This window comes from Ursus arctos, unplaced genomic scaffold (genome assembly GCF_023065955.2).
Source record: "Ursus arctos isolate Adak ecotype North America unplaced genomic scaffold, UrsArc2.0 scaffold_3, whole genome shotgun sequence".
In the NCBI taxonomy this organism is placed as follows: domain Eukaryota; kingdom Metazoa; phylum Chordata; class Mammalia; order Carnivora; family Ursidae; genus Ursus; species Ursus arctos.
In genome coordinates this window covers 74,520,791-74,546,149 of record NW_026622985.1, presented here as the reverse complement: position 1 = coordinate 74,546,149, position 25,359 = coordinate 74,520,791, and the positions used below count along the sequence as shown (strand labels likewise).

General features: G+C 38.0%; 1 long non-coding RNA gene across 1 annotated transcript in view; it reads left to right on the top strand.

Moving 5' to 3' along the window:
- LOC130542046 (uncharacterized) overlaps positions 1 to 22,519 on the top strand; it is an 81,403-nt gene extending 58,884 nt beyond the window's left edge. Inside the window, exons 4-6 of the long non-coding RNA XR_008956324.1 lie at positions 10,931 to 11,050; positions 21,980 to 22,086; positions 22,257 to 22,519. This is a non-coding gene — a long non-coding RNA (uncharacterized LOC130542046). The remainder of the gene's footprint in view (positions 1 to 10,930; positions 11,051 to 21,979; positions 22,087 to 22,256) is intronic.
- Positions 22,520 to 25,359: the final 2,840 nt, after the last annotated feature.

Here is a 25,359-nt window from a genome sequence, read left to right as displayed (position 1 = left end):
CTTTGACCCCCTCCCTCTCACTGGCTTCCACCATTTCTCTGCTCCCCTTAACAGCAAATTTTCTCAAAAAAGTAGACCACCTTTTCAGTCTCCAGTTCCTTTCCTTCCACTCCTCATGAATCTGCTCTAGTCAGGCTTCCATCTCCATCACTTTGTTCTAATCGAGGTGAGAAATTACCTCTCCATTGCTAAATCCAGTGGTATATTTAAGTCCTTATCTATCTTGATCTATCAGAAGCATTTGACACAGTGGACACCATTTTCTCCACATCACTGGTTGCTCCCTCTTCGTCTCCTTTTGGCGGATCTTCATTTTTCCAGCTCTTTTTCCTCTTTCATTTTCCATTCTGAGCTCACTTTTCTTCTCTTTCACTCCCTAGGTGACTTCATCCATTTCTACAAGTATCTTTTTTGTGTGTTTGGGTGTTCATTCTTCTCCTAGTTGATTTACACTCCCTTTTTGATATCCTGTTAATTTAAATATTTAGTTAACTACTATTAACACATCTTGTTAGATAATAAGGGGTGAAGGAGGTAAGAAAACGAAAACAGTCACATAAAGCTAAGTAAAAACACTGGTACTATTACAGTTCTCATTTTTGCAACTGGTCACATGGATGTAGCTAATATTTATAACTGGTCATGATTCGTTGCCTGGTGAGCTGACCCTAATTCTCATCCTTGAAGGGTCTGAGCCGTTAGCAGTTCTACTTAAATTGGTTCTTGTAATTTTCCATGGACTTTACTCACAGGACATGATAGTATTAAGAAGTGTCCTACAGCATCTTCTGTTTTCCAGACTCATTTCTCTCATGTACTAGCAACCTCAGTTTCCCCCTTTTCACTCAAGATCAATCAACCCCTAGCCATACAATCACCCCCTGCTTTGCCTGTTGATTCAGTGTTCACTAAAGCTCTGAATTTGCAGGGAACCTCTAGCATATGCCTGTGTTCTCTGTGTGGGTCTAGTCTAACCCTTACAAAGGCAGCTACTGATGCTGGGAGCCTTGAACCCTCAACATTGCCAGGACTTAAGTTGTAGGTGCCAGAATTCAGTTTCCTTATGGCTGATAGGTATAGCTTTTCCTTAACTGTAATTCATTATAAAGCATTTTCAGGTTTCACACAATGTAAAGGAGGTTGCCCATAAAGCACGTTGTGCAAAGAAGAAAGGTGATTGGTTTAAAAAAACCCAACTGTATAGCAATAGCAGTCCTTTGAATTCAGCCTGTAAAGCAGTATTACTATCTAAAATATTTTGTACTTCTTCAGTTATACACATACTTTCTGCTTTTGGAATACTTTGACAATTGTAACCAGAGAGACAGAAAGGACGGGAGTTTTAAAATAAAATTGCATTCGTAAATCATTTGTATTAGAATATAATAAATCTCCCTGATGTCACCTGTGCTGTTCAAAAGCAACTGCATATTTTAATTGCTAGTGACAAGCTATACAACTGAAAAAAAAGATCATCTAATCTAATCTAAATTCCTTTCCAAGAGAATCAATGATGTTGCTAAGAGAAAGGAATAGAAAAACTGTTCACCTTGTAGCCATTATTGCACATTCATTGCTGAGACTTCTGGTTTGGTTGCCATTGAGGGATTTTTCTTTGAAAATGTGAAAATCAAGGTAACAGTTTATTGTCAGACTTTTGTTGCTATGGAAGTATTCATTATCTTGGAACATCTAATGCAATGGAAACAAATAGAATTATTGGAGGCACAAATGGAATATGAACTTGTGACTCCCTACATTACGGCTAGAGCAAGTCTCTTCCTTGACCTTTCTCAATAGGTTATCTGAAACGAATCTGTGAGAATATGGGATGGTAGTTGGAAGGGGTTGTTTAAATAATGTCTGGGGGAGCAGAGCCAAGACTGTGCTGCCTATTAATGCTCATATAGGGTTTCAGTATTGGGCATGAGGAGGCACGGAAACAAAATTGTGAAAAGTTTGAGTGTTTGATTTGGCAATGTTGATATGCATAGAAGTTGTCTACTGTGTCTTTGGAACTTCAAGCGAATGTTCCAAGCCCCAATTTTGGTCACTTTCTAAGGCCTTTAAATGGATCAAGGCAACAAATGAGACATGTCACAAAGATCACGTGAGAGACTGGTTACTCTCATTACTGACTGTCTCCAAAGCAATTCAGACAGCATCCCATTCATTCCTTCTAACTAACCATGTCGTCTTCATCAGGTCATCACTCTTGGTCCTTGGCGCTCAATGCCAATTTCACTGCAAATCTTAGGTCTTACCTCCAGATTCTGAAGAGCCATTTTGGCCCTGCTGCTGGTTTTTTCTACTGAGCAAAATTTTCAACTAGCTTTAAGCTGGTGTAACTCTGGAATTTCTTTATGGGAAAAGTTTCAGGATGGCAAGAAGGTAGGAAAGCAGGGGATGGGGAGCTGTAGACAAGTTGCATAAGTGTGGCTAACACATTGTTTTGATTCAGCTTGTTTATTGACATGCGAAGTTTTAAAAAGATATTTAGGGATAAAATTGAGATAATACTTGTACCCAGGAATTCTGGTCTATCTTAATATTTGTGATGGCTTGGACATAGCCAATTAATGGAGATCATATGGGAGTGGGGAATAAAACTCTGGCATAGCCCCAGACCTTCATTTTTAAGCACCACACATTCCAGTACCCTGTTCTCCAGTCTAGGCCTTTGATTGCCCATCAGAAGGATCTGACAAAACTGCTAGCTGCACCCAGGTGTGGCAGGGTATATTGCCTATACCATAAAATCTTCTATGATATATTGGTCAGAGCTTTTATAATCATGGTGACAGAAAACCCAATCTAAGTTGGCTTAAGCAAAGAGGCATTTGTCTACTGTAAGAGAAATGTGCAGGGCTAGAGCCTGCTTCAGATCCGCGTTGCTTCAGAGGCTGAACGTGATCTATCTCTGTCCCTTGGCATTGTTCTGTTCCACAGATTAATGTCATTTTCAGATGGGCTTTCATCTTGCCACAATGAGATGGCTACAGCAGCTCCAACTTCACGTTGTCACCCAGAAGAGGCCAGGGACCTCTCTTCCTGGTAACTTCCCTGTAATTCCAGGAATTCATGAAAAATGGACAAACTTGTGTCACATGCCTATCCCTGAGCCAACTTTTATTGTTAGTGAGATGAAGTTGTACTAATTGGGTTCATGTTCATTCCTGAACCAGTCCCTGTGACAAAGGGAACTTGGTATTCTGATAGATTTGGTATGAGTCACATTGAAATCCCTGGAGCTTGAGGTAGAGCCCCAATCTTAAGCTCCTGGACTGAGGGCAGGAAAAGCTGGGCTTGCCAAATGCAATTGAGATGATGATCTTGGAAGAGTGGGGAATGGGTGTCAGATGGCAAATCTACAAATGCCCACCTCACATTACTAATCAAAACTCAGGCATTGCATCTTTTTCTACCTTCTATTTTCACCATGGTCTTAATTTACGAGTCATGCATTCCATCATTTTTTCCCTTCCCCTTAAATAACTATAAAGCATGAAATAGGATGTGTATGGGACTCTGTGCAGGGGCTTGACTGCTTGTCCTAACCTGTCACTTTTAATTCAATACATTTCTATTCGGTGCATTTATGTAGGCACTGTAATAGATTGCTTGACTGCAGAACAAGAAGACCCAGACATGTCTACTTTCTACACATGATAGACATTTATTTCTTGGTAACATAATAATTTAAAGAAGGTGTTCTTAGTTGGCTCTCGTTCATGCAATGAGTCAGGAAGCCAAACTCCTTCCATCTTGTGACGTCACCATCCCGGGGACTTGTAGTCATGTGCATCTGGCTGGTGAAGGTATGGAAGGTGCACGTTCTTCTTAAAAGCCTTGGCACTGAGCAGGACTCTTCCACTAACATTTCATTGGTGAGAACTGGTCACATGGGCCACATGCCCATGCAAGGGCACTTAAGAAATGTAGTTCCTAGCCATCTTTGCTATAGGGGCTGTGCAAGGTATGGTGTGAGGAAATGGGAAAAAGACACAGTCTGTTTCTTTAGAAGGAAGTTGATTTCCATAAATACAACAATAGCACATAGCAGATAATTAAAAAAATCAATTTCAGGACCCCTGAAGAGGGAGATGTGATTCATCCTGAAAAACTGAGCATTTTGGTTTTGTTTCAGATTTTAACTTCCTGAGTGCTGGGCATAAAGTGTTGAAATTCCTTTGCGTGCTGCCATTCCCCAAATTATGCACATACTTAACTTAGTGATGTTTGAAGGTGATATTGTTCCTCTTACTTAGGGCAGGTTCTACTTTCTTTGAAATTCCCCATGTGTCCGGTACAATGACGTGCTCACAGCAGGTACATACAATGATCTGCTCACAACAGGTGCATAGGAAGAGTTGGCAGGAATGCGTGTGACAGCTCTACCATTACGATCGTAACCTTTTAAAAATTTCTTTCCTGACCTTTCCCTTTCTCTCCTACTGGAGCTCTTCTTGGCCTTCATCATGAGTCTTGCACCTCCTTATTCCCAAGACTGTCATTCCTTGTTTTTCTAAGAGCAGCCACTCAGTGGTACATATAGTGGCACACTCAGATCCACTACTCCCTTGAATGAACCATAGCAGCAAGACAATATCACCTAAATATTATTTTGAATGAAATTCAACTGTCGTGTGAGGATCCATCCCATCATACTGGAACAGGTTAGACTTTCTCATTACTATAATCTGTTAATTACTACACTTTCTTTACTAAGATCATCCTTAACAAAAAATAACCTAGAGAATATATCATTTCAGATTTTTACAGAGAGTATTTTCTGATTTTTTTTTTAAGTGAAGCTCAGCTACTATCCATTTTAGTGCTTTTGTGCCCTTCTCTCTGGGTGCTGTTTACCCAGAACAATTTTTTTTCTTAGGAGAATCTCACAGTTCTGAAATAAGGGCACATCTCTATCCTAATGTGAGATGTTTTCCATGTTATGTTAATATAGCATACATTGATGCACATTTATCTCGAAGCATTTTAGCTCAAACTATTTCATAGTCTCTAACAGAGAAGAGAAGCCTAAGAGAATGCATGTTAGAATAAAGAACAGGTTCTTGTAATTGTAGAAATCTCAAGTTTGGAAAATCCTTTCAGGCGATTGAGTCCAAACACTTTATCCAATGCTTGATCACCTGACTACATGGCTCTCCTTTATAACCATCTTTTCTACAATTCCAGCCCTATAGTTTTTGTTGCCAGGAGCGTTTTGACAGTGGCATGAATACTGATAACTTCTTCCTGTTTGGGGAAACAAAAGGAAACGAGAATTAAGGAGGGAAAGGTGTGTTCTTAGTGGGAGCTCTGAGCAGCATGATGAAGTGGGAAAAGTGTTGAGACAAACCACGAACATGGGGATGGATTGGGCAGATCCTGGTTTTGTGAGGTCTGAAGCTTATACAGTTCAAGGGACTCTCTTTAAGAAAAACAACACAAGGGGCGCCTGGGTGGCTCAGTCGTTAAGCGTCTGCCTTCGGCCCAGGGCGTGATCCTGGCGTTCCCGGATCAGATCGAGCCCCATGTCAGACTCCTCCGCTGGGAGCCCGCTTCTTCCTCTCCCACTCCTCCTGCTTGTGTTCCCTCTCTCTCTCTCTGTCGAATGAATAAATAAAATCTTTAAAAAAAAAAAAAAAATCCGAGCCCCATGTCAGGCTCCTCCGCTGGGAGCCCACTTCTTCCTCTCCCACTCCCCCTGCTTGTGTTCCCTCTCTCTCTCTGTTGAATGAATAAATAAAATCTTAAAAAAAAAAAAAAAAAAGAAAAACAAAATTATGAATGCACAGTTAGGTACAAAAGTTAATATTTAGTTAGAATGAGAAAAGAAATCATGAGTTATACATTTTTGAAAAGGTGGTAAATGCTACAAAATCACAAAATCAAGAAAAATCAAGAAAAACTATCTGACACACTTTGCTAATACTTTTTTGTCTGTATCTTTTACTTTTTAATCACTTCATATGAAATGACATTTGGTTTAAAGAGAATAGAAAATTAGTCCAGTATTTCATCTAACATGGTGAATTGAAATTTGTTTTTTGACTGCTGAGAGACATAAAACATGCAACCTTTACGGTACTGCTATAAGGTTGTACTCTGTAATCATAGGGATTGAAATAAATTCTATTTCAAGTACTTTCCATTGAAAAAGAAACATCATGCAGTGCATTTATTATGACTGTACATACATTTATTATTGAATATGTTCTTCATGTCAGGGAGCTTCCATTTATATATGATGTCAATGGGGATCATCTCCTTTGATGAAATTTTACATGTCTCACCTTTGGAAGGATTTTCCACTCACTGGCTTCTGGCTCCACACCTTTCAACCTTTCTAACTCTCTGCTACCCATATATATCTGGTCCTAAATGTTGCTGCACATGTTTATATCCTGATACGACCTCTGCCTCTGCACTCTTCTGTCAGACTCCAGACGTGTTTGCACATTGAAATTTTAGGAATTTCTTTAGGAAGGTGTTCCTATGTTGCAATAGCTAGAAATAATTATTCATGGAAGTGACTGCATCATAAATATATTGACTAAACTCAAACTAAATTTATCTCCATCTCATCTTCCCCTTAGCAAGATCCCCCAAATGCCTGTGGCAACTGCATCACCACTCCACCAGTGTGGTAGAGGGCAAGTCAGTGGAAAGAGATCACTGTTGCAACGCACTGCAATTAAAATATCTTACATTCTGTGTTTAAAAAAATATGCACACATTAAGGTCTGTGTCAATCAGTGTTTAGCCATAGAAACAGAACCAGTAGGGGATATATAGCAAGAGGGTGATTACAAAGCATAGATTTATATGGTTGTGGTAAGTCTGAAATCTTTAGGGCAGGCTGGAACTTTCAGGCATGAAACTGCTGTAGAAGTAAAATTTCTTCTTCATCAGGGTTATCTCAGCACTGCTCTTAAGGCCTTCAACCGATAAAATGCCTACTTAAAGTCAACTCATTGTGGACTTTAATCACATCTACAGAATATCTCCACAGCAATACCTAGATTAGTGTGTGATTGAATTATTGGGGATTGTAGCCTAGCCAAATTGCCAAAAAACTTTAACCATCACAGGAATGTTTCCAGCCTTTAAGATGGTCCATGCAAGAGACCATCTTACATTACATTAATTTCAGGTGTACAACAGGGCGATTGGACAAATTTATATGTTATGCTATGTTTACCACAAGTGTAGCTACCATCTGTCTCATACATTGCTATTACAGTATCATTGACTATATTCCCTATGCTGTACCTTTGCCCCCCATGATTTATTCATTCCATAACTGGAAGCCTGTATCTCCCATTCCCTTTCAGTCATTTTGCCTATCCTCCTACCCCCTGCCCCTCTGGCAACCCTCGATTTGTTCTCTCTATAGGTCTGATCCCACTTTTTGTTTGTTTGTTCATTCATTTGGTTTTTTGGATTCCACATACAAGTGAAGTCATGCGGCATTTGTCTTTCTCAGTCTGACTTATTTCACTTAGCATAATACCCTCTGGGTCCATCCATGTTGTTGCAAATGGCACAGTATCGTCCCTTTTTATGTTCTGTGTAATATTCCATTATCTGTCTATCTATCATCTATTTCCTATTCCATTCCATATATATTTCCCTATGTATGTATGTATCTCCCATCTTAATAGACACTTAAATTGATAGACACTTAAATTGCTTCCATATCTTGGCTATTGTAAATAGTGCTGCAATAAACTTAGGGGTGCATGTATATTTTCAAATTAGTAGGTTTTTTCCCTTTGGATAAGTACCCAGTAATGGAATTATTAGAACATATGGTATTTCTATTTCCATTTTTATTGATTGATTGATTGATTGATTTCCCCCCTAACTTTGTTTAAACTTTTTAAAAATTTTAATTCCAGTATAGTTAACATACAGTGTCATATTAGTTTCAGGAGTACAGTATAGTATTTCTTCTTTGGAGAAATGTCTGTTCGTGTCTTCTGCCCATTTTTTAATTGGATTATTTGTTTTTTTGTGTGTGTTGAGTTGTATCAGTTCTCTGCATATTTTGCATACTAACCCTTTATCAGATATGTCATTTATAAATATCTTCTCCCATTCAGTGTGTTGTCTTTTAGTTTTGTTGATTGTTTCCTTTGCTGTGTTTAGAATATTTTTATTTTGATGTTGTTCCAATAGTTTATTTTTGCTTTTGTTTCCCTTGTCTCCAGGGACCTATCTAGAAAAATGTTGCTACAATCAATGTCAGAGAAATTACTGCCTGTAGCTATCTTCTATGATTTTTACAGTTTCAAGTCCTCACATTTTAGGTCCTTAATCCATTTTGAGCTTATTTTTGTGTATGGTGGAAGAAAGTGGTCCATTTTCATTCTTTTGCATATAGCTGTGCAGTTTTCTCAACATCATTTGTCGAAGAGACTGTCTTTATCTATTGCACATTTTTGCCTCCTTTGTCAAAGATTCACTGGCCATGTAATTGTGGGTTTATTTCTAGGCTGTTATTTCAATTTTTAATTTTTTGAGGAACCTCCATACTGTTTACCACAGTGGCTATACCAATTTACATTCCCACCAACAGTGTATGACTGTTCTGTTTTCTCCACATTCTTAGCAACACTTGTTTTCTCTTGTCTTTTTGTTGTTAACCATTCTCTAAAGAAGACATACAGATGACCAACAGACACGGAAAATACATTCAACATCACTAATCATCAGGGAAATGTAAATCAAAACCACAATGAGATATTACCTTATACCTGTCAGATTGGCTAAAATCAAAAAGCTTCATTCATTAGAATTTAGATAACTTTGTGCCTAGAGAGGACATAGAGAAGGAGAAGGAAGGAGTAAAGAAAATTTTCCAGAATAACTTCACAATTTTGTATCAGAACAGTCTTACAGCCTCATTTATTATCTCATAATAAATTTATTATGAGAATAATTATGAATTATGAATTTAAATTTAAAGGGCCATATGCACCCCAATGTTCATAGCAGCTTTGTCCACAATAGCTAAATTGTGGAAGGAGCCGAGATGCCCTTCAACAGATGACTGGATTAAGAAGATGTGGTCCATATATGCAATGGAATATTACTTAGCCATCAGAAAGAACGATTACACAACATTATTTGCAGCAACATGCACGGCACTGGAGGAGATTATGCTAAGTGAAATAAGTCAAGCAGAGAAAGACAATTATCATATGGTTTCACTCATTTTTGGAATATAAGAAATAGCAGGAAGATCGGTAGGAGAAGGAAGGGAAGAATGAAGGGGGGGTAAACAAAAGGGGGAATGTACCATGAGAGACTACGGACTCTGGGAAACAAACTGAGGGCTGCAGAGGGGAGGGGAGTGGGGGATTGGGCTAGGCCGGTGATGGGTATTAAGAAGGGCACGTATTGCATGGTGCACTGGGTGTTATATGCAAACAATGAATCATGGAATGCTACATCAAAAACTAAGGATGTACTGTATGGTGACTAACAATAAAAATTATTATTAAAAAAAGTTATTTATTTCATAAATTTCCATTAGTATTCAGTGATTTCTCTAGGTTGAATTTATAGAAGGAGTTACATTGGATTGCTCCAGATGATACAGTGTTTTACCCCTGAGGAATGGGAAATTCATGGTTATATGAAGTAGCATATCACATAGTGAGTGTAAATAGAGTCACTTCTTCTATTGCTATGTATTTGTGAATAATAAAGGTCAAAACCTATGAGTAGCTAACTTGTGAGAAATTTTGTTAGTTCTAAATGCTCATCATTCTCTGCCTGGCTCTAGTTTTCTGAAAAAAATAAAGACTTTCAATATTGAGAAGGCAATAAAAATTACCAGGGTTCTGAAACTAGTGATCTTTCAAAATCAATCTATTTGACTGCATTTTCTCATTGAATTGAAAAAAAGAGTCTTTTAAAATAAATACCAGAGACACAAATAATGCTTTTGAAACATTGTGCATTAGGGTGAGGCACTTAATTCCCCCCTTTTCTCCTTCATATATAGAGTTTAGTCAGAGTGATGTTTTGTAAGAGCCACAGGAATGCTTATAAGTGGCAGTGTTCAATATATTTGGACCTTGGCTTTGAAATGTTGGTAAAAGTGTTTGAAGGATTAATTTTTGTTCCTTTTGTTCAAGGCACAAAACAGGCTGCTACTGCATGGGAAGCAATAGCTTCACTGTTTTCTGCATCATGTCAGTGAATCTTTATGTGTACTTGTAATTTCATAAATTCTTTTAGTTTGCCAGAGCTTATTTAGCTTTTGCCTTGGGTTCCCTTGACCAATGTTAACTTTTAAGTATTAGGCTTTTAAAAAAGTCTACATGAATATATACTTAAAACCAAGGAGAAAAAAACATATAGATTAAGAGCTCCAGATTAAGAGCTCTTAATACATCCAGATTTTGATACTTTCTTAAGATGTGACCAAACAAAATATACCTGATAATGCAAAATAGACAGACAAGACATTATTTGGCTGTATTGCCATCTATCAGAAGTTAGTAAACGTAGGTTTAAATCACCTGGAAGAGAGATACTTCCACAGTGAAAAGATTAGAATGAGTGTCAATGACAGGGATGGGCAGTGGTGTGCTGAAAAATTATCCCTCTAAATGGAATGAATGAATGAATGAATGAATGGGCAAGCAAGTCCTGGTTTCATAGTGGTTGCTGATTTCTATGGTGTAAATACTTCCATCATGGTGGCTTTTAAGCTAACAATGGCTGACTGTCAAAATTTCTAAATATTTAACCATCAGTAGTATCCAGCTCCAGTTGGTTCCTGTATATTGCTATTAATTTCCTTCTCTAATTAATTGAATGAACATTTACTGAGCATCTCCTATGTGTTAGCCTCCATGCTAGATGTTTGTGAGAATAAAGAGATTAATTAATATGTTCTGGTCCACAGGAATTCATTCACTCTCTCTTAAAGTGAAGAAGTTGCTTAAAATTTGGGATATAAAACTGAGGGGCATATAAAGAACAGCATCTCATGATTCGGGAAGCTTGTACCAGTTCATGAAGGAAGGTATGGAAACTTTCATTTCCAACATTCAAGAATAAATTGCAGTGGGGGATGCCTGGGTGGCTCAGTTGGTTAAGTGTCCAACTCTTGATTTCAGCTCAGGTCATGATCTTGGGGTTGTGAGATTGAGCCCCACCTCAGGCTCCACCTTTGGTGTGGAGTCCGCTTGAAATTCTCTCTCCCTCTGTGTCTGCCCCTTTTTAAAATCTTAAAAAAAAAAAAAGAATAAATTGCAGTGAATATCTGGTTACATTTTCATTGTTCCATAATTCATGAGTTTCCTTGAAAATCAAGTCAGCTGACCTTGTTTTCACTTAAAAAATACTACAACCCAGTAACTAATTCTATTTCCTTGATGTTTGAAATGAGCCTATGACTCAGTTTGCAACAGGTGCCCTTACTACACCAGTGTTCTTGTTGAAATCTTTGGGTTAATTAACTACTGTGGAAAAGGGGAAGTATTTACCCTTCTATCCTATGTTTCTGTGTCTGTTCATAAACAAGAGACTTGGGGTCCAACCCACAATCACATTTTAGAGGAATTTGAAATGAGCCTCTCTGGCCTTCCTTTTTTTCACCCTATCATCACTCCTGTCCATGGGAGGAGGAATTGCAATCCTGAATCTTTGGAATCTGAATCCCTATGCTCTTGGACTTAAATGAAAATTTGATAAATTGGATAGTGTCTTCATAACAAGCAGAAGACTGGGTAAGTGAAGTAGGCCTACCTTTCTCATTCACGTGGCTGGTTGGGTTAGTGAATTAGATTAATGTTTTGCTCATCATCCCTCCCTCCAACTGTCCTTGCTTCCCTTCCAGTACTCATAAGAGAGTAGATCTCCCTTTAACTCTGATCTTAAGCTGTATCTTCTTATTTATCATTTACCATTGAGATATAGGGCATGTACCAAGTGTTAATAAAATTGACAATAAATTTTCGCTTAGCTACTGATTTTTAGAATATATTCTTTCCATCACGTATCTCAGAAGGGAGGGGGGCAAGTTATAGAACTCAAATGCCACTGAAAACCCTCCAATTACCTTTTACCATTTTTTCATCCCTATCTAGTTCAACCTAATTTGTGTGTGTGTGTGTGTGTGTGTGTGTGTGTGTGAATTCTGCCTAGGCCTATATCTCCTTGAAACTTCCCTCTTAACAATAGCCGTCTTCTTTCTTGGTATTTCTGTTGTCAACAAACTCCAGAATATTCCAAATGGTCCTGTTACTTTTCTACTTAACAAAACCCTGACCTTGTCTGATGAAACTACATTTATGTTTTACAGTATCTTGGGTACTGTATCAGGTATTTTAGCCCTTTATATAATAGGATGAAGATAAAAGAGCACAAGATTACTTTTTTATTCCTCTTAACCATTTCCAGCACCAGTTTGTAACCCTTCATTCTTTTTTTTTTTTTTAAGATTTTATTTATTTATGTGACAGAGAGACAGCCAGTGAGAGAGGGAACACAGCAGGCGAGTGAGAGAGGAAGAAGCAGGCTCCCAGCGGAGGAGCCTGATGTGGGACTCGATCCCGGAACGCCGAGATCACGCCCTGAGCCGAAGGCAGACGCTTTAATGACTGTGCTACACAGGCGCCCCTGCAACCCTTCATTCTTAAGCAGCAATTCTAGTCATCAGTGATTTTCAGAACTGGAAAACAGGAAGGGACAGAAAATCATGGGTGCAATAAATGGTTAAAAAGATGATATTCTGGGGGTGCCTAGGTGGCTCAGTTAGTTAAGCATCCAACTCATGATTTCGCCTCAGGTCATGATCTCAGGGTCAGGAGATGGAGCTCTGCATTGGGCTTTACGCTCAGTGCAGAGTCTGCTTGAGATTCCCTCTCCCTCTGCCCCTACCCACCCCTTGCTCTCACTCTCTCTTAAATAAATAAATAAACAAATAAATAAATAAAATATAAAAAAAAAGATGATATTCTGTAATGATATGCTAAGCTGGGACAAAAGAAGGACAAGGACTCACAAGTATAAACTGCACCGTGCTTAGAGGGAAACTGGTCCATGAACATAAGATGTCATTTCCATTTATTTGTGTCTTTTAAAATTTCTTTCATCAGGGCTTTGTAGTTCTCAGTGTACGAATCTTTCACTTCCTTGGTTAAGTTTTTTTCCTAAGTATTTTAGTCTTTTTGGTGCTATTGTAAATGGTATAGTTTTTTAAATTTCCTTTTTGGATTGCTCACTGTTAGTGTATAGAGATATTTGTGTATACATATTTGTGGTTGATTTTGTATCCTGCAACTTTGCTAAATTTATACATTAGTTCTAACAGTTTAAAGATGAAATCTTGATGGTTTTCTACATATAAGATCATGTCATCTGTGAACTGAGATACTTTTATTTCTTCCTTTTTGATTTGGATGTCTTTTATTTCTTTTTCTTGTCTAATTGCTCTGGCTAGGACTTCCAGTCTATGTTGCATAGAAATACCAAGACTGGACACCCTTATCTTATTCCTGATCTTAGAGGAAAATCTTTCAGTTTTTCACCATTGAGAATGATGTTAGCTGTGGCCTTCTCATATTTGGCCTTTATTATGTTGAGGTAATTTCCTTCTATTCCTAGTTTTCCGAGTATTTTTATCATGAAAGGGTGTTCAATTCTGTCAAATGTCTTTTCTACATCTATTGAGATGATCATGTAATTGTTATCCTTTGTTCTATTAATGTGATGTATCAGATTGATTGATTTCTATATGTTGAACCATCCTTGCATTCTTTGTAAAAATCCCACTTGATCATGGTGTATGCTCCTTTTATATATTTTTAAGATTTATTTATTTATTTTAGAGGGGGAGCAGCTGAGGGGGAGAGAGAGAGAGAGAGCCTTAAGCATACTCCATGCTGAGCACAGAGCCTGACACGGAGCTTGAGCTCACCACCCTGAGATCATGACCTGAGTCATAACCAACAGTAGGACACTTAACTGACTGTGTCACCCAGCTGCCCTGGTGTATGTTCCTTTTAATGTGCTGTTGGAGTCAGCTTGCTAGTACTTTGTTGAGGATTTTTGCATCTATATTCGTAAGAGCTATTGACCTGTAATGTTCTTGTAGCATCTGCCTATCTTTAATATCAGGGTAACATTGGCCTCACAAAATGAGTTCAGAAGTGTTCCAAGACAAAATATTGTTAAAATTTCCATACTACCCTAAGCAATTTAGAGACTCAATACAATTTGTATCAAAATCCTAATGACATTTTTTATAGAAATAGAAAAAAATCATAAAATTCATATGTCATAACAAAAGATCCCAAATAGCCAAAATAATCTTGTGAAATAAGGACAAAGCTAGACGCCTCACATTCTCTAACTTCCAAACATATTACAAAGCTACAGTAATCAAACATTATGGTACTGGCATAAAGACAGACATATATATCAATGGAACATAATAGAGAGCACAGAAATAAACCCACACTTATGTGGTCAAATGATCTTTGACAAGCATGCCAAGACTACGCAGTGGGGAAAGGAAAGTTTCTTCAACAAATAGTGTTGGGAAAACTGGATACGAACATGCAAAAAATGAAACTGTACACTTATCTTACAGCAAACACAAAAGTCAACTCTAAATGGCTTAAAGACTTAAACGTAAGACTTGAAACTTAAAACTTCTAGAAGAAAATATGGAGAAAAAGCTCTGTATCGCTGGGTTTGGTAATATTTCTTGGATATGATGTCAAAATCACAGACAACAAAAGAAAAAATAGACGTATTGGACTACATTAAACTAAAAAGCTTCTGCACAACAAAGGAAGCTGAGTGAAAAGAGAACTATGGAAAGGGAGAAAATATTTGTAAACCATATATCTGATAAGAGGTTGGTATCCAAAATATATAAAGAATTCCTGCAACTCAACAACAAATACGCAAATAACCCAATTTAAAAATGGGCAAAGTACTTGAAGGGGCATTTCTCCAGAGAAGATACGCAATGGTCAACAGGTGTATGAAAAGATGTTAAACATCATTAATCATCTGAGAAATGCAAATAAAAAACATAATGAGATACCACCTCACCTCATGTGTTAGAATGACCATTATTAAAAAAAAAACCCGTCAAAACAGAAAATAATGTGTTTGAGAGGATGTGAAGAAATTGGAACCCTTGTGCACTGTTGATGGGAATGTAAAATAGTGGATCTTCTGTGGAAAACAGTGTGGAGGTTCCTCAAAAAATAATAAGTAGTACTACCTTATGATCCAGCAATCCCATTTCTGGGTATTTATCCAAAAGAATTGAAAAGAGAATCTCAAAGGGATACTTGCACTGTCATGTTCATTACAGCATTATTCATAATAGCCAAGAGGTAGAAACAACCTAAGTATCAGTAAATGAATGAATAAAGAAAATGTCACACACACACACATGCAAAAACAAGAATATTACTCAGCCTTAAAACAAGAAGGAAATTCTAGCATAAGTTATACATGGATGGATTTTGTAGACATTATGCTAAGTGAAATAAGCCAGTCACAGAAGGAAAAATACTGCATGAGTCTACTTACATGAGGTATCCAGAATAGTCAAAGATTCTCGGATGAAGGAATACTAAGAGACTTTGTTGCCAATACAGCTGCTCTAAAATAATTGCTAAGGTACATTTTTCAGACAGAAAGAAAATGATACCAGAAGGAAACATGGCATATCAGGAATGATGGAACAGCAACAGGAATGATAAGTATTTGGGGGCGCCTTGGTGGTTCAGTTGATTAGGTGTCTGCCTTCAGCTCAGGTCGTGATATTGGGGTCCTGGGATTAAGCCCCGCATCAGGCTCCCTGCTCAGCAGGGAGTCTGCTTCTCCCTCTGCCTCTGCCCCTCCCTCATGCTCTCTCTCTCTCTCAAATAAGTAAATAAATAAAATCTTTAAAAAAGAAATGATAAATGTGTGCATTAACATAATAGAATGTTCCCCTCTTTTTGAGTTCTGTAAAATAAGTTTGATGGTTGAAAACTGGATAAAGATCAACAAAAATACCAATTATATTTCCACATATTAACAATAACAGTTGAAACTGACATTTTAAAAATGCTTTTTAATAACTCCAAAACTTTAAGTACTTGGGTATGAAGCTAACAAAAAAATGTACAGGATCTGTATGCCAAAAACTGCACATTTTGAGGAAGGAACTCAAAGAGGACCTAAATAAATGCTCATGAATTAAAGGACTTAAAAATGAGGATATCAATTCTTCTAATCTACAGATTGATCTACAGATTTAATGTAATTCAAATGAAAATCACAACAAGATTTTTTTGATATATAAACATTTGTATGTGAAGGCCAAAGAACTAGGATAGCCAAAACACTTTTAAAAGGAGGAATAAAATCAGAGGAACTATAATATTTGATTTTAAGATTTACTATAAAGCTAGAGCAATTGAGATTGTGTGGTATTGGCAAAGAGACACATACATCAAAGGAGCAGAATAGATAGTCCAGAATTAGAGTTATACAAATGCTGTTGATTTATTTTTGACACAGATGCAAAGGCAATTCAATAGAGAAAGGGTAGCCTTTAAACAAGTCATGCTGGAGCAATTAGACAACCACTAGTCAAAAAAAAAAAAAAAAAGAAAGAAAGAAAAAGAAAGAAAGAAAGAAAGAAAGAAAGAAAGAAAGAAAGAAAGAAAGAAAAGAAAGAACGAACCTTGACATAACCTCACATCTTATGCAATAATTAATCTTAAAATGGGTCTTAAGTCTAAATGTAAAACTTAAAACCATGATAGAGCCATTCTAGAAAACAGATTAGAAGTTATTTATTAATTTTAGAAGTAAACCTAGGAAAAATCTTTATGGGATTAAATAAAAAAGTTCTTGGATAAGGCAGCAAAAGCACAGTCCATAAAAAAATATTAATAAATTAGACTTCATCAAATATAAATGTTTCTTTCTGTGGAAAGCATTGTCCAGGGAGTAAAAAAGAGAAGTTACAGATTGAAAGAAAATATTTGCAATCCAGATAGTCTACAAAGATTTTATATCCAGACTATATAAAATCCCTCAAAACCGAAGAGAAAGAAAACAAAGACTCCAATTAAGAACGTACAAAATACTTGAAAAGTCAGATCACCCAAGGGGTTGTATGGAAGGTCAACAAGCACATGAGAAGATATTCAATAGCATTAGCCAGTAGGAAAACGCAAAATAAAAGTACAGTTTTGGGGCACCTGGGTGGCTCAGTTAGTTAAGTGGCTGACTCTTGATTTCACCTCAAGTCATGATCTCAGGGTCCTGGATCGAGCCCTGCGCCGAGCCCCCGTGTTTCTGCACTCAGCAGGGAGTCTGCTTCAGGATTTTCTCTCTCTCTCTCTCTGCCCCTCCTCCTGCTTGCTCTCTCTTTCTCAAGTAAATAAGTAAATCTTAAAAAAAATAAAACCACAATTTTAATGCCATCATAATCCATGTATTAGACTTTCTAAAATTAAGATGACTAAACATACAGAGTACTGGTGGGGAAGCAGGATAACTGTAACTCTTCTGGCTTCCTGGTGGTAATAAAACATGATAGAGCTGTTCTGGACAACAGATTGGCAGTTATTTATAAAGTTAAGCTTCTCATATACCTCATAATCCCCCTCCTGAGTAGCAAAATGAAAACACAACATATCAGAAAGAAGGATCTCACCAGGAACTGAATTTGCTGGTGCCTTGGTCTTGGACTTCTAGTCCCCAGAGCTATGAGAAATTTCTGTTTAGATCACCCAGTCTATGGTATTTTGCTGTAGCGGATTTAGCTAAGACAACTGCTACCTCAGGGATATGTTAATACACCAAGAATAATAAATCTTCTAGTTGTAGAAGCTTGGGTAATGTGTCATAAATTATTCTTTCAGAGCTTCACAATAAACAATAAGATATTAAAGAATCTAGGAAATACTTTTTCATAATAAAAAAGAAAAGAAACCTGTCTGACTGAGTTGAGGAATTTCCCCCCTCCCCCACCAAAGCTATTAGTTTATCTTGAACCATTTCCCTGAGTAAACCAGTTTGGGAAGTTCTAGTGTTCAATAGTCTGGAGAGGTTTCTCAGCAGCCGAAATAGATCAATGGGTCTTTTACCTGATTGGGAAGAAAAAAGTCAAAATAAAAACTTGTATAACCGTTACTTTAGGTTAAAAATAAACATTCATGGGGCTCCTGGGTGGCTCAGTCAGTTGAGTGTCTGACTCTTGGTTTTGGCTAAGGTCATGATCTCAGTATCATGAGATCAAGTCCAGTGTTGGGCTCCCCACTGGGCATGAAGCCTGCTTAAGATTCTCTCTCTCCCCCTGCCTCTGCCCCTCCCCCACTGCACACTTGTGCACCCACACTCTCTCTCTCTCTCAAAAAATAAAAATAAAAAATAAAAGTAAACTTAGAGTAAAATTTACCCTTTTTTGAGAATAAATTTATGAATTTTAACATATGTATAAATTCTTAAACTCTAACCACTACCACAGTCAAGATACAGAACAGTTATATCATCCACAAAACTCCCTCATGGTAGTAACATCCTGTGTAGTAACATCTAATTCCCATCCTTAAGCCCTGGCAACCAATGATTTATCCTCTGTTGCTATAATTTTGTCTTTTCAGGAATGACATAGAAATGGAATCATAAGTCCAGTCCAGAAGGGTTCCAGAAGAGTTTGTGTCCTCAACTCTCCTCTTTTTCTTTGCTGTTCGTATCCTCACCAACTCCTGGTTTGTGTTGTCTGTGCATGCACACACCAAATCCTTATCTACAGCCTTAAGTTTTCTAATTCTAGTCTTGGATTTCCCTGTATATGGTCATGTAGGTATCTTGCTGGAACACTACCTTTGGATTTTCTTTTCTTTTCTTTTCTTTTCTTTTTAAAGATTTTATTTATTTATTCGACAGAGATAGGGACAGCCAGTGAGAGAGGGAACACAAGCAGGGGGAGTGGGAGAGGAAGAAGCAGGCTCATACCGGAGGAGCCTGATGTGGGGCTCGATCCCATAACGCCGGGATCACGCCCTGAGCCAAAGGCAGATGCTTAACCGCTGTGCCACCCAGGCGCCCCTTCTTTTTTTTTTTTTTTTTAAGATTTATTTATCTTTTTGAGAGAGAGAGAAAGAGATAGCAGAAGTGGGGAGAGGGGAAGAGGGAGAGTGCGAATCCTCAACCAGACTCCCCACTGGGTACAGAGCCTGATGTGGGGCTCCATCCCATGACTCAGATCATGACCTGAGCCAAAATCAAGAGTCAGACGCTTAACCGACTGAAACACCCAGGTGCCCCTGCATTTGGATTTTCTAATACAACTCTTCATCTCTGTCTATTGTATTAGGCATTATGCACCCTCTCAATTCAGGGTCCTCTCAACTGCCTATGCTTTGGTTTGGAAACTTCTTCAGACACTCTCTTATTCTTCTTAACATTAAACTTCCCCTTGTATTGGCCCCTTTTGGTTTCACATCATACTCTCTTAGTACCCTTCTTCTTCTTACTACTCCAGCACGTGCTCTGCAGGATTCTCTACTACCCACACAGACTCTAGCCCCATGCCAATGTTTTTATAACTAAGTGATTCCTGATAGGTATCAATATATCTCAAGAGACTGCCAAAAACTTATTATCTGTCACTAGGCTACTTCATCATGCTCTTTCACAATAAAAACTGCATGTCAGTCAGTGCAAGGAGGAAAGAAAAGCAGATAAACATTAGCCTGGTGTTGACAGAGAAGCAGGAATATGGCTTGTACACAGTGCAAGGCCGATGTTGTAGTGTAAACATACCATCCGTTATGGGTTGAACTGTGTCCCCTTCAAAATTCATATGTCGAAGCCCTAACATCCAGTACCTCAGACGTGACTGTATTTAGAGACAGAAGCTTTTAAGAAGTGATTAAGTTAAAATGAGGCATTGTAACTGGCAGCCTTATAAAAAGAGGAGATTAGTACCTACAGACACCAGGGATGTTCCTGCACAGAAGAAAGGCCATGTGAGGGTACAGTGAGAAGCTGGCCATCTACAAGTCGAGGAGTGAGGCCTCAGAAGAAATCAGATCCACTGACATTTTGATCTTGAACTTGTGGCCTCTGAAATGTAAGGAAATACATTTCTGTTTAAGCCACCCAGTCTATGGTATTTTGTTATGAAAATGCTAGCAAGCAAGCTAACATTATCAATAAAAATAGTAAATATTCATGGCATAAGATGTAAACTGGTGTAAATATTAATGATCAAGCTTCAGTGAGACAGACACTGGACAAATTTGGTGATCATAATGAAGTAGGGAAAAAAGGAAATTGCATTTCTCCAGTTTCATCCTCTTTCTTCATTTATTGAGATAATGATATACATAATAGTCATTAGTCATGCTAACGTTATTTTAAATATAAATATGTTGAAATAAACTTATTTATCTTTGCAACAACAGCAGCAGCCTGAACACAAGCCACCTCTTTCCTGCTTCCTCTCCTTCACCAAAAATGGAAAGTTTATGGGGAGCAATAATAGTAGGTGTTGCTGGTGAGAGGCTGAGAGAAGCACATGCAGGAAATGAAGCTTTTTGCCCACTCTTCCTCAGATTTGTTTTTGGCTCTATGAAATGGATATGACTGGGAGGGAATAAAGCTATCCTGGCCAGGTGATGAGAAATTTAAAAAAAGGTGACATTTGCTGTGGTAATTTTATTTGCTCCTAATAGCATTGGCAAACATGTACAGTATTATTGAAGGGATATTTCTAGTTGTAATTATATCAAATATAATTTGTAATAAAATTATATTCTAAAACTGATAAATTCCATTTTAACAAAATGGCACCAACAAATTATTCAAACTCATTAAACCTCAAAAGGAAAATATAATCAAAGTAAAATAATTGTAAGTCACGTTGGCATTTGCCAAGTAATCTTCCCATTAAGAAATGGATTTTTTTAAAAAATTTTTTATTTAAATTCAATTTAGTTAACACATAGTGTATTATTAGTTTCAGGGGTAGAATTAAGTGATTCATCAGTTGTGTATAACATCCAGTGCTTATTACATCAGGTGCCCTCCTTAATGTCCATCACCCAATTACCTCATCCCCCTGCCCACCTCCCCTCAGTTTGTTTCCTATAGTTAAGAATCTCTTACGGTTTGCCAAGAAATAGATTTAGATAGTGGGGTCCCAGGCCTCTAGAACAGAGAGAGTCTTCCATATACATATATTCTTTTATATTAATTATATTAATTTAAAGAAACAGATACTGATATTTTTATCCAGTAAAGAAGATTTAAAATCTTCTCAAGCTTAAACTTTATAATTCAGGAGTTATGACTTAAAAAACAAGTCACTTTTTTAAAAAAAAAAAGTCTCTTTATTATCTGACTACTCCATCTCACCCATTCTCCAGGTCTCTCTGACTTGTTCTGTGACCTTTATGGATTGCGTTACCAGAGTTTGCCCTAAGTTTTCTTGTTGAATTGGGCTGATGAGATACTCTGGCCAAATTTTGGAGTATGGGAAGAAAAAAATGCCAAGGGACTCTTTGAGTGGAAGATACAGGCTTCCAGTTAGGGAGTGAATAAGTCATGGGAATAAAAGGCACAGCGTAGGGAATATGGTCAAAGATACTGTAAGAGCGTTGTATGGTGACAGATGGTAGTTTTACTTGCAGTTAACATAAGATGATATGCAGAGAAGTTGAATCACTATGTCGTGCACCTGAAACTAATGTAACGTTGTGTGTCAATATGCTGAAATTAAAAAAAAATTCTGTACTGCCAAGTATTGGTAGTGGGTAAGGGAATGAGTGATAAAACAGGGAAGCTATTATTACCAATTTAGGTCTTTTGACCAGCTTCAAAACACTGTAGAAGCTAGTTTTAAGTTCATTAACTGTTTTCTTCTTTTTCTTCTTACATTTTAAGAAGAGTGCTAATGGTGGCTAACTTTACGGTTTAGGCTCCAGTAGGAAGTATGACAGAACTGACATCACTCAACAATGTTACTGGAGCTGATGAGACTGTGTTTCTCCGTGATGGGATCAGAAGTTCTTCATCCAGTTAAAGGTCAAGAGTGGAAACTGAGTAGTAAAAGGGAGATGGACTGTATTGGTTATTCTCAGTTTGCTTCCCCCCACCCATATCTTGATCCATACCATGCCCTTCACCTTGTGTGCCCTAGAACACTGACCTCTATGGATTCCATTACCAGTGTCCCTTTGCCCTTTGGCTTCTAGATCAGTTTGGTCAAAGGAAGACAGCCATGGAGTGTTGGAAGGTGGGAAGGGAAAGAGGTTAGTGTACTTATTTCCCCTCTTCCACCTTTACTTGACCACAGTTTTGGCAAAGGCTGTATTCTATGGTTACAGCTTCTATCAGCAATTCTTCTGTGGCTTCAAACTTTTTCCAGTTTCCGGAAGCAACGCTCACCATTCTTGCCTCTTTAGTTCGGGTCGACAATGATTTCCCACTGTTGTTTCCTGGGTGTTTCTCTAGGCGTTTTTCTCCTAGCCTTGTCCATATCTCTGTTTTTTTTTTTTTTTTTAATTTAACTTCAGTTAGCCAACATATAGTACATCATTAATTTCAGATTTAGTGTTCAGTAATTCATCAGTTGCGTATAACACCCAGTGCTCATCACATCATGTGCCCTCCTTAATGCCCATCACCTAATTACCCCATACTCCCACCCACCTCCCCTCCAGCAACCCTCAGTTTGTTTCCTATAGTTAAGAGTCTTTCATGGCTTTTCTCCCTCTCTGATTACTTTCCATTCAGTTTTCCCTCCCTTCCCCAATGATCCTCTGCATTATATTCCACGTATGAGTGAAACTGTATGATAATTGTCTTTCTCTGATTGACTTATTTCACTCAGCATAATACCCTCCAGTTCCATGCACATCAATGTAAATGGTAAGTATTCATCCTTTCTGATGGCTGAGTAATATTCCATTGTGTGTGTGTGTGTGTGTGTGTGTGTGTGTGTGTGTGTATATATATATATATATATATATATATATATATATCTTTACCCATTCATCTGTTGATGGGCATGTGGGCTCTTTCCACAGTTTGGCTATTGTGGACATTGCTGCTATGAACATTGGGGTACAGATGCCCCTTTGGATCACTACATTTGTTTCTTTGGGGTAAATACCTAGTAATGCAATTGCTGGGTTGTAGGGTAGCTCTATTTTTAACTTCTTGAGGAAGCTCCATACTGTTTTCCAGAGTGGCTGTACCAGCTTGCACTCCCACCAACACTGTAAAAGGGTTCCCCTTTCTCCACATCCTCACCAACATTTGTTATTTCCTGTCTTGTTAATTTTAGCCATTCTCGTCCATATCTCTTTAAATAATACTTTCATTAAACCCTTTCAGCTCCAGTCTTTGTGCTTACCATTCATTTCCTGCTAGTACATGGACTAATACACCATGGAATGACAAATTGGGAGGGATCAGGTGAGGACAGCCTTTGGCATTGGGATGCAGTTACAAGTGGACATGCAGCTTGGAAGGCAGAACACAGAATATAGAGAATATGGGCAGATAACCAGTTGGTATTCTAGATGAGCAATTGGCATTACAGAGTAATGGCAAGGAGTAGTGGTATGAATTGATGGGCATGTGGAGTAAGGGAGTGAAGAATCTAAGAGAAGGTAGTCTTTGGGAGAATCTGGTGAGCAGGTAGACAATGAGAGAATCAGTGTTTACAGACATCAAGGCTTCAGGTCCCAGAGTTCTTGTCTCTGTCTGGGACTTGGGATGTGCATGGAAAGCTTCAGTCCAGATGATTCAGTTCCTAAACAGATTATCAAACACTGGTTAATTTACTCCATACATCTGTTTATTTGTTCATCCGTTCATAAAATATTTATCGAGCTCCTTCTGGATTGCAGGTTCTGAGATGGACACCAAGATTATAAAGATGAATAAGATACATTATCTGACCTCATGGGGCTCACAGTCTACCAGAAGGTAAAGACATGCATGTATGTAATTGCAGTACATGGTGACTAGCTATCTGTACTAGACATATTCTGCAGTATCGCAAATGAAATATGCATGAAACTTAACTCTTCTTCTTCTAAAAAGCCCATCCCCTCCTCTACCACTCCATTTCCTAAATAGCACTGCTATGACCTTGTACCAGGGAAACAAGATGTGATTCTTTTTAATGAACTCACTGGTTTATCCCTTGGTCCAATGGCATTGATCATTCCTCTTTTTTAAAAATCTATTTTGTATATTGTTATTTGAACATTTTTCTTATTTGTGATTCTGATGCACAGCCAGTGCCAAGAACCACTGTATTAGATATAAGTTCATCCTAAACTGAGATCCTAGTTGGTCTTTAGGGAATGGAGTGAGCTGTATCTTGTGAGGGGTGTGTGTGTGTGTGTGTGTGTGTGTGTGTGTGTGTGTGTGTGTCTGGGAAGGGGAAGAGTCAAGTATTCCTTGCTAAGTGGGTATATGGTCTTGGAACTAGGTAGTACTTGTGAAGATGGTCAAAAATATAGTGTGGCCTGGGTGGTCAACTATGATTCTCAGTATGGTATTATTTGCTAGGGACCCCAACATCCAACCTCCCTCATTGTTGTCAGCACTTTTTCTTCTTAGGAACTGACTCATGCAGAATGAACTCAAAAGAGATTGAAAGCCAAAGTGTCTGTTTATTATTAATTTGCAATTAGAAGTACATGCCATTGCTTGACAGTGCATTCTCTCCTGCTCAGGGAAGTGTGTTACAATGCAGTCTGGATGCAACCTTCTCTACCCAGGTAGATGTAACATAAAGTAAAAAAAAAAAAAAAAAAAAACCCTTCAGCTTTGGCCCTTCCCGTACTTGAGCCCTGTGAATGCTGGGAAAGGCTGGGAGCTGTAGTGTGTTCTATGTAGAGCGGGGAAGCCAGAATTGCAAACAGAAAGACTTCCTACAGACACATTTTTGGTAAATTGCTTAAAGAGATTTCAGAAGAATGGGACTTGAATTTGCAAGCCTCTAATTCTTGTCTTTGTATAAATATTTACTTTTGTATTTCATTTTGAACTCACAATTTTGCCTTTTATATTAAAAAGGCCCCCCAGGTATGGCCTAGCCAGCTCAGTTGGTAGAGCATGTGACTCTTGATCTCAGGGTTGTGAATTCAAGCCCCACGTTGGGTGTAGAGCTTACTAAAAAAAAGAAAAAGGAGAGAGGAAGGAAGGAAGGAAGGAAGGAAGGAAGGAAGGAAGGAAGGAAGGAAGGAAGAAAACGAAGGTCCTCCAGATAGTATTTCCCCCAAGTCTGGATCTACCCCTGTGTCTCTACTGTAGGGATATAGACACTCTTTCATTGCA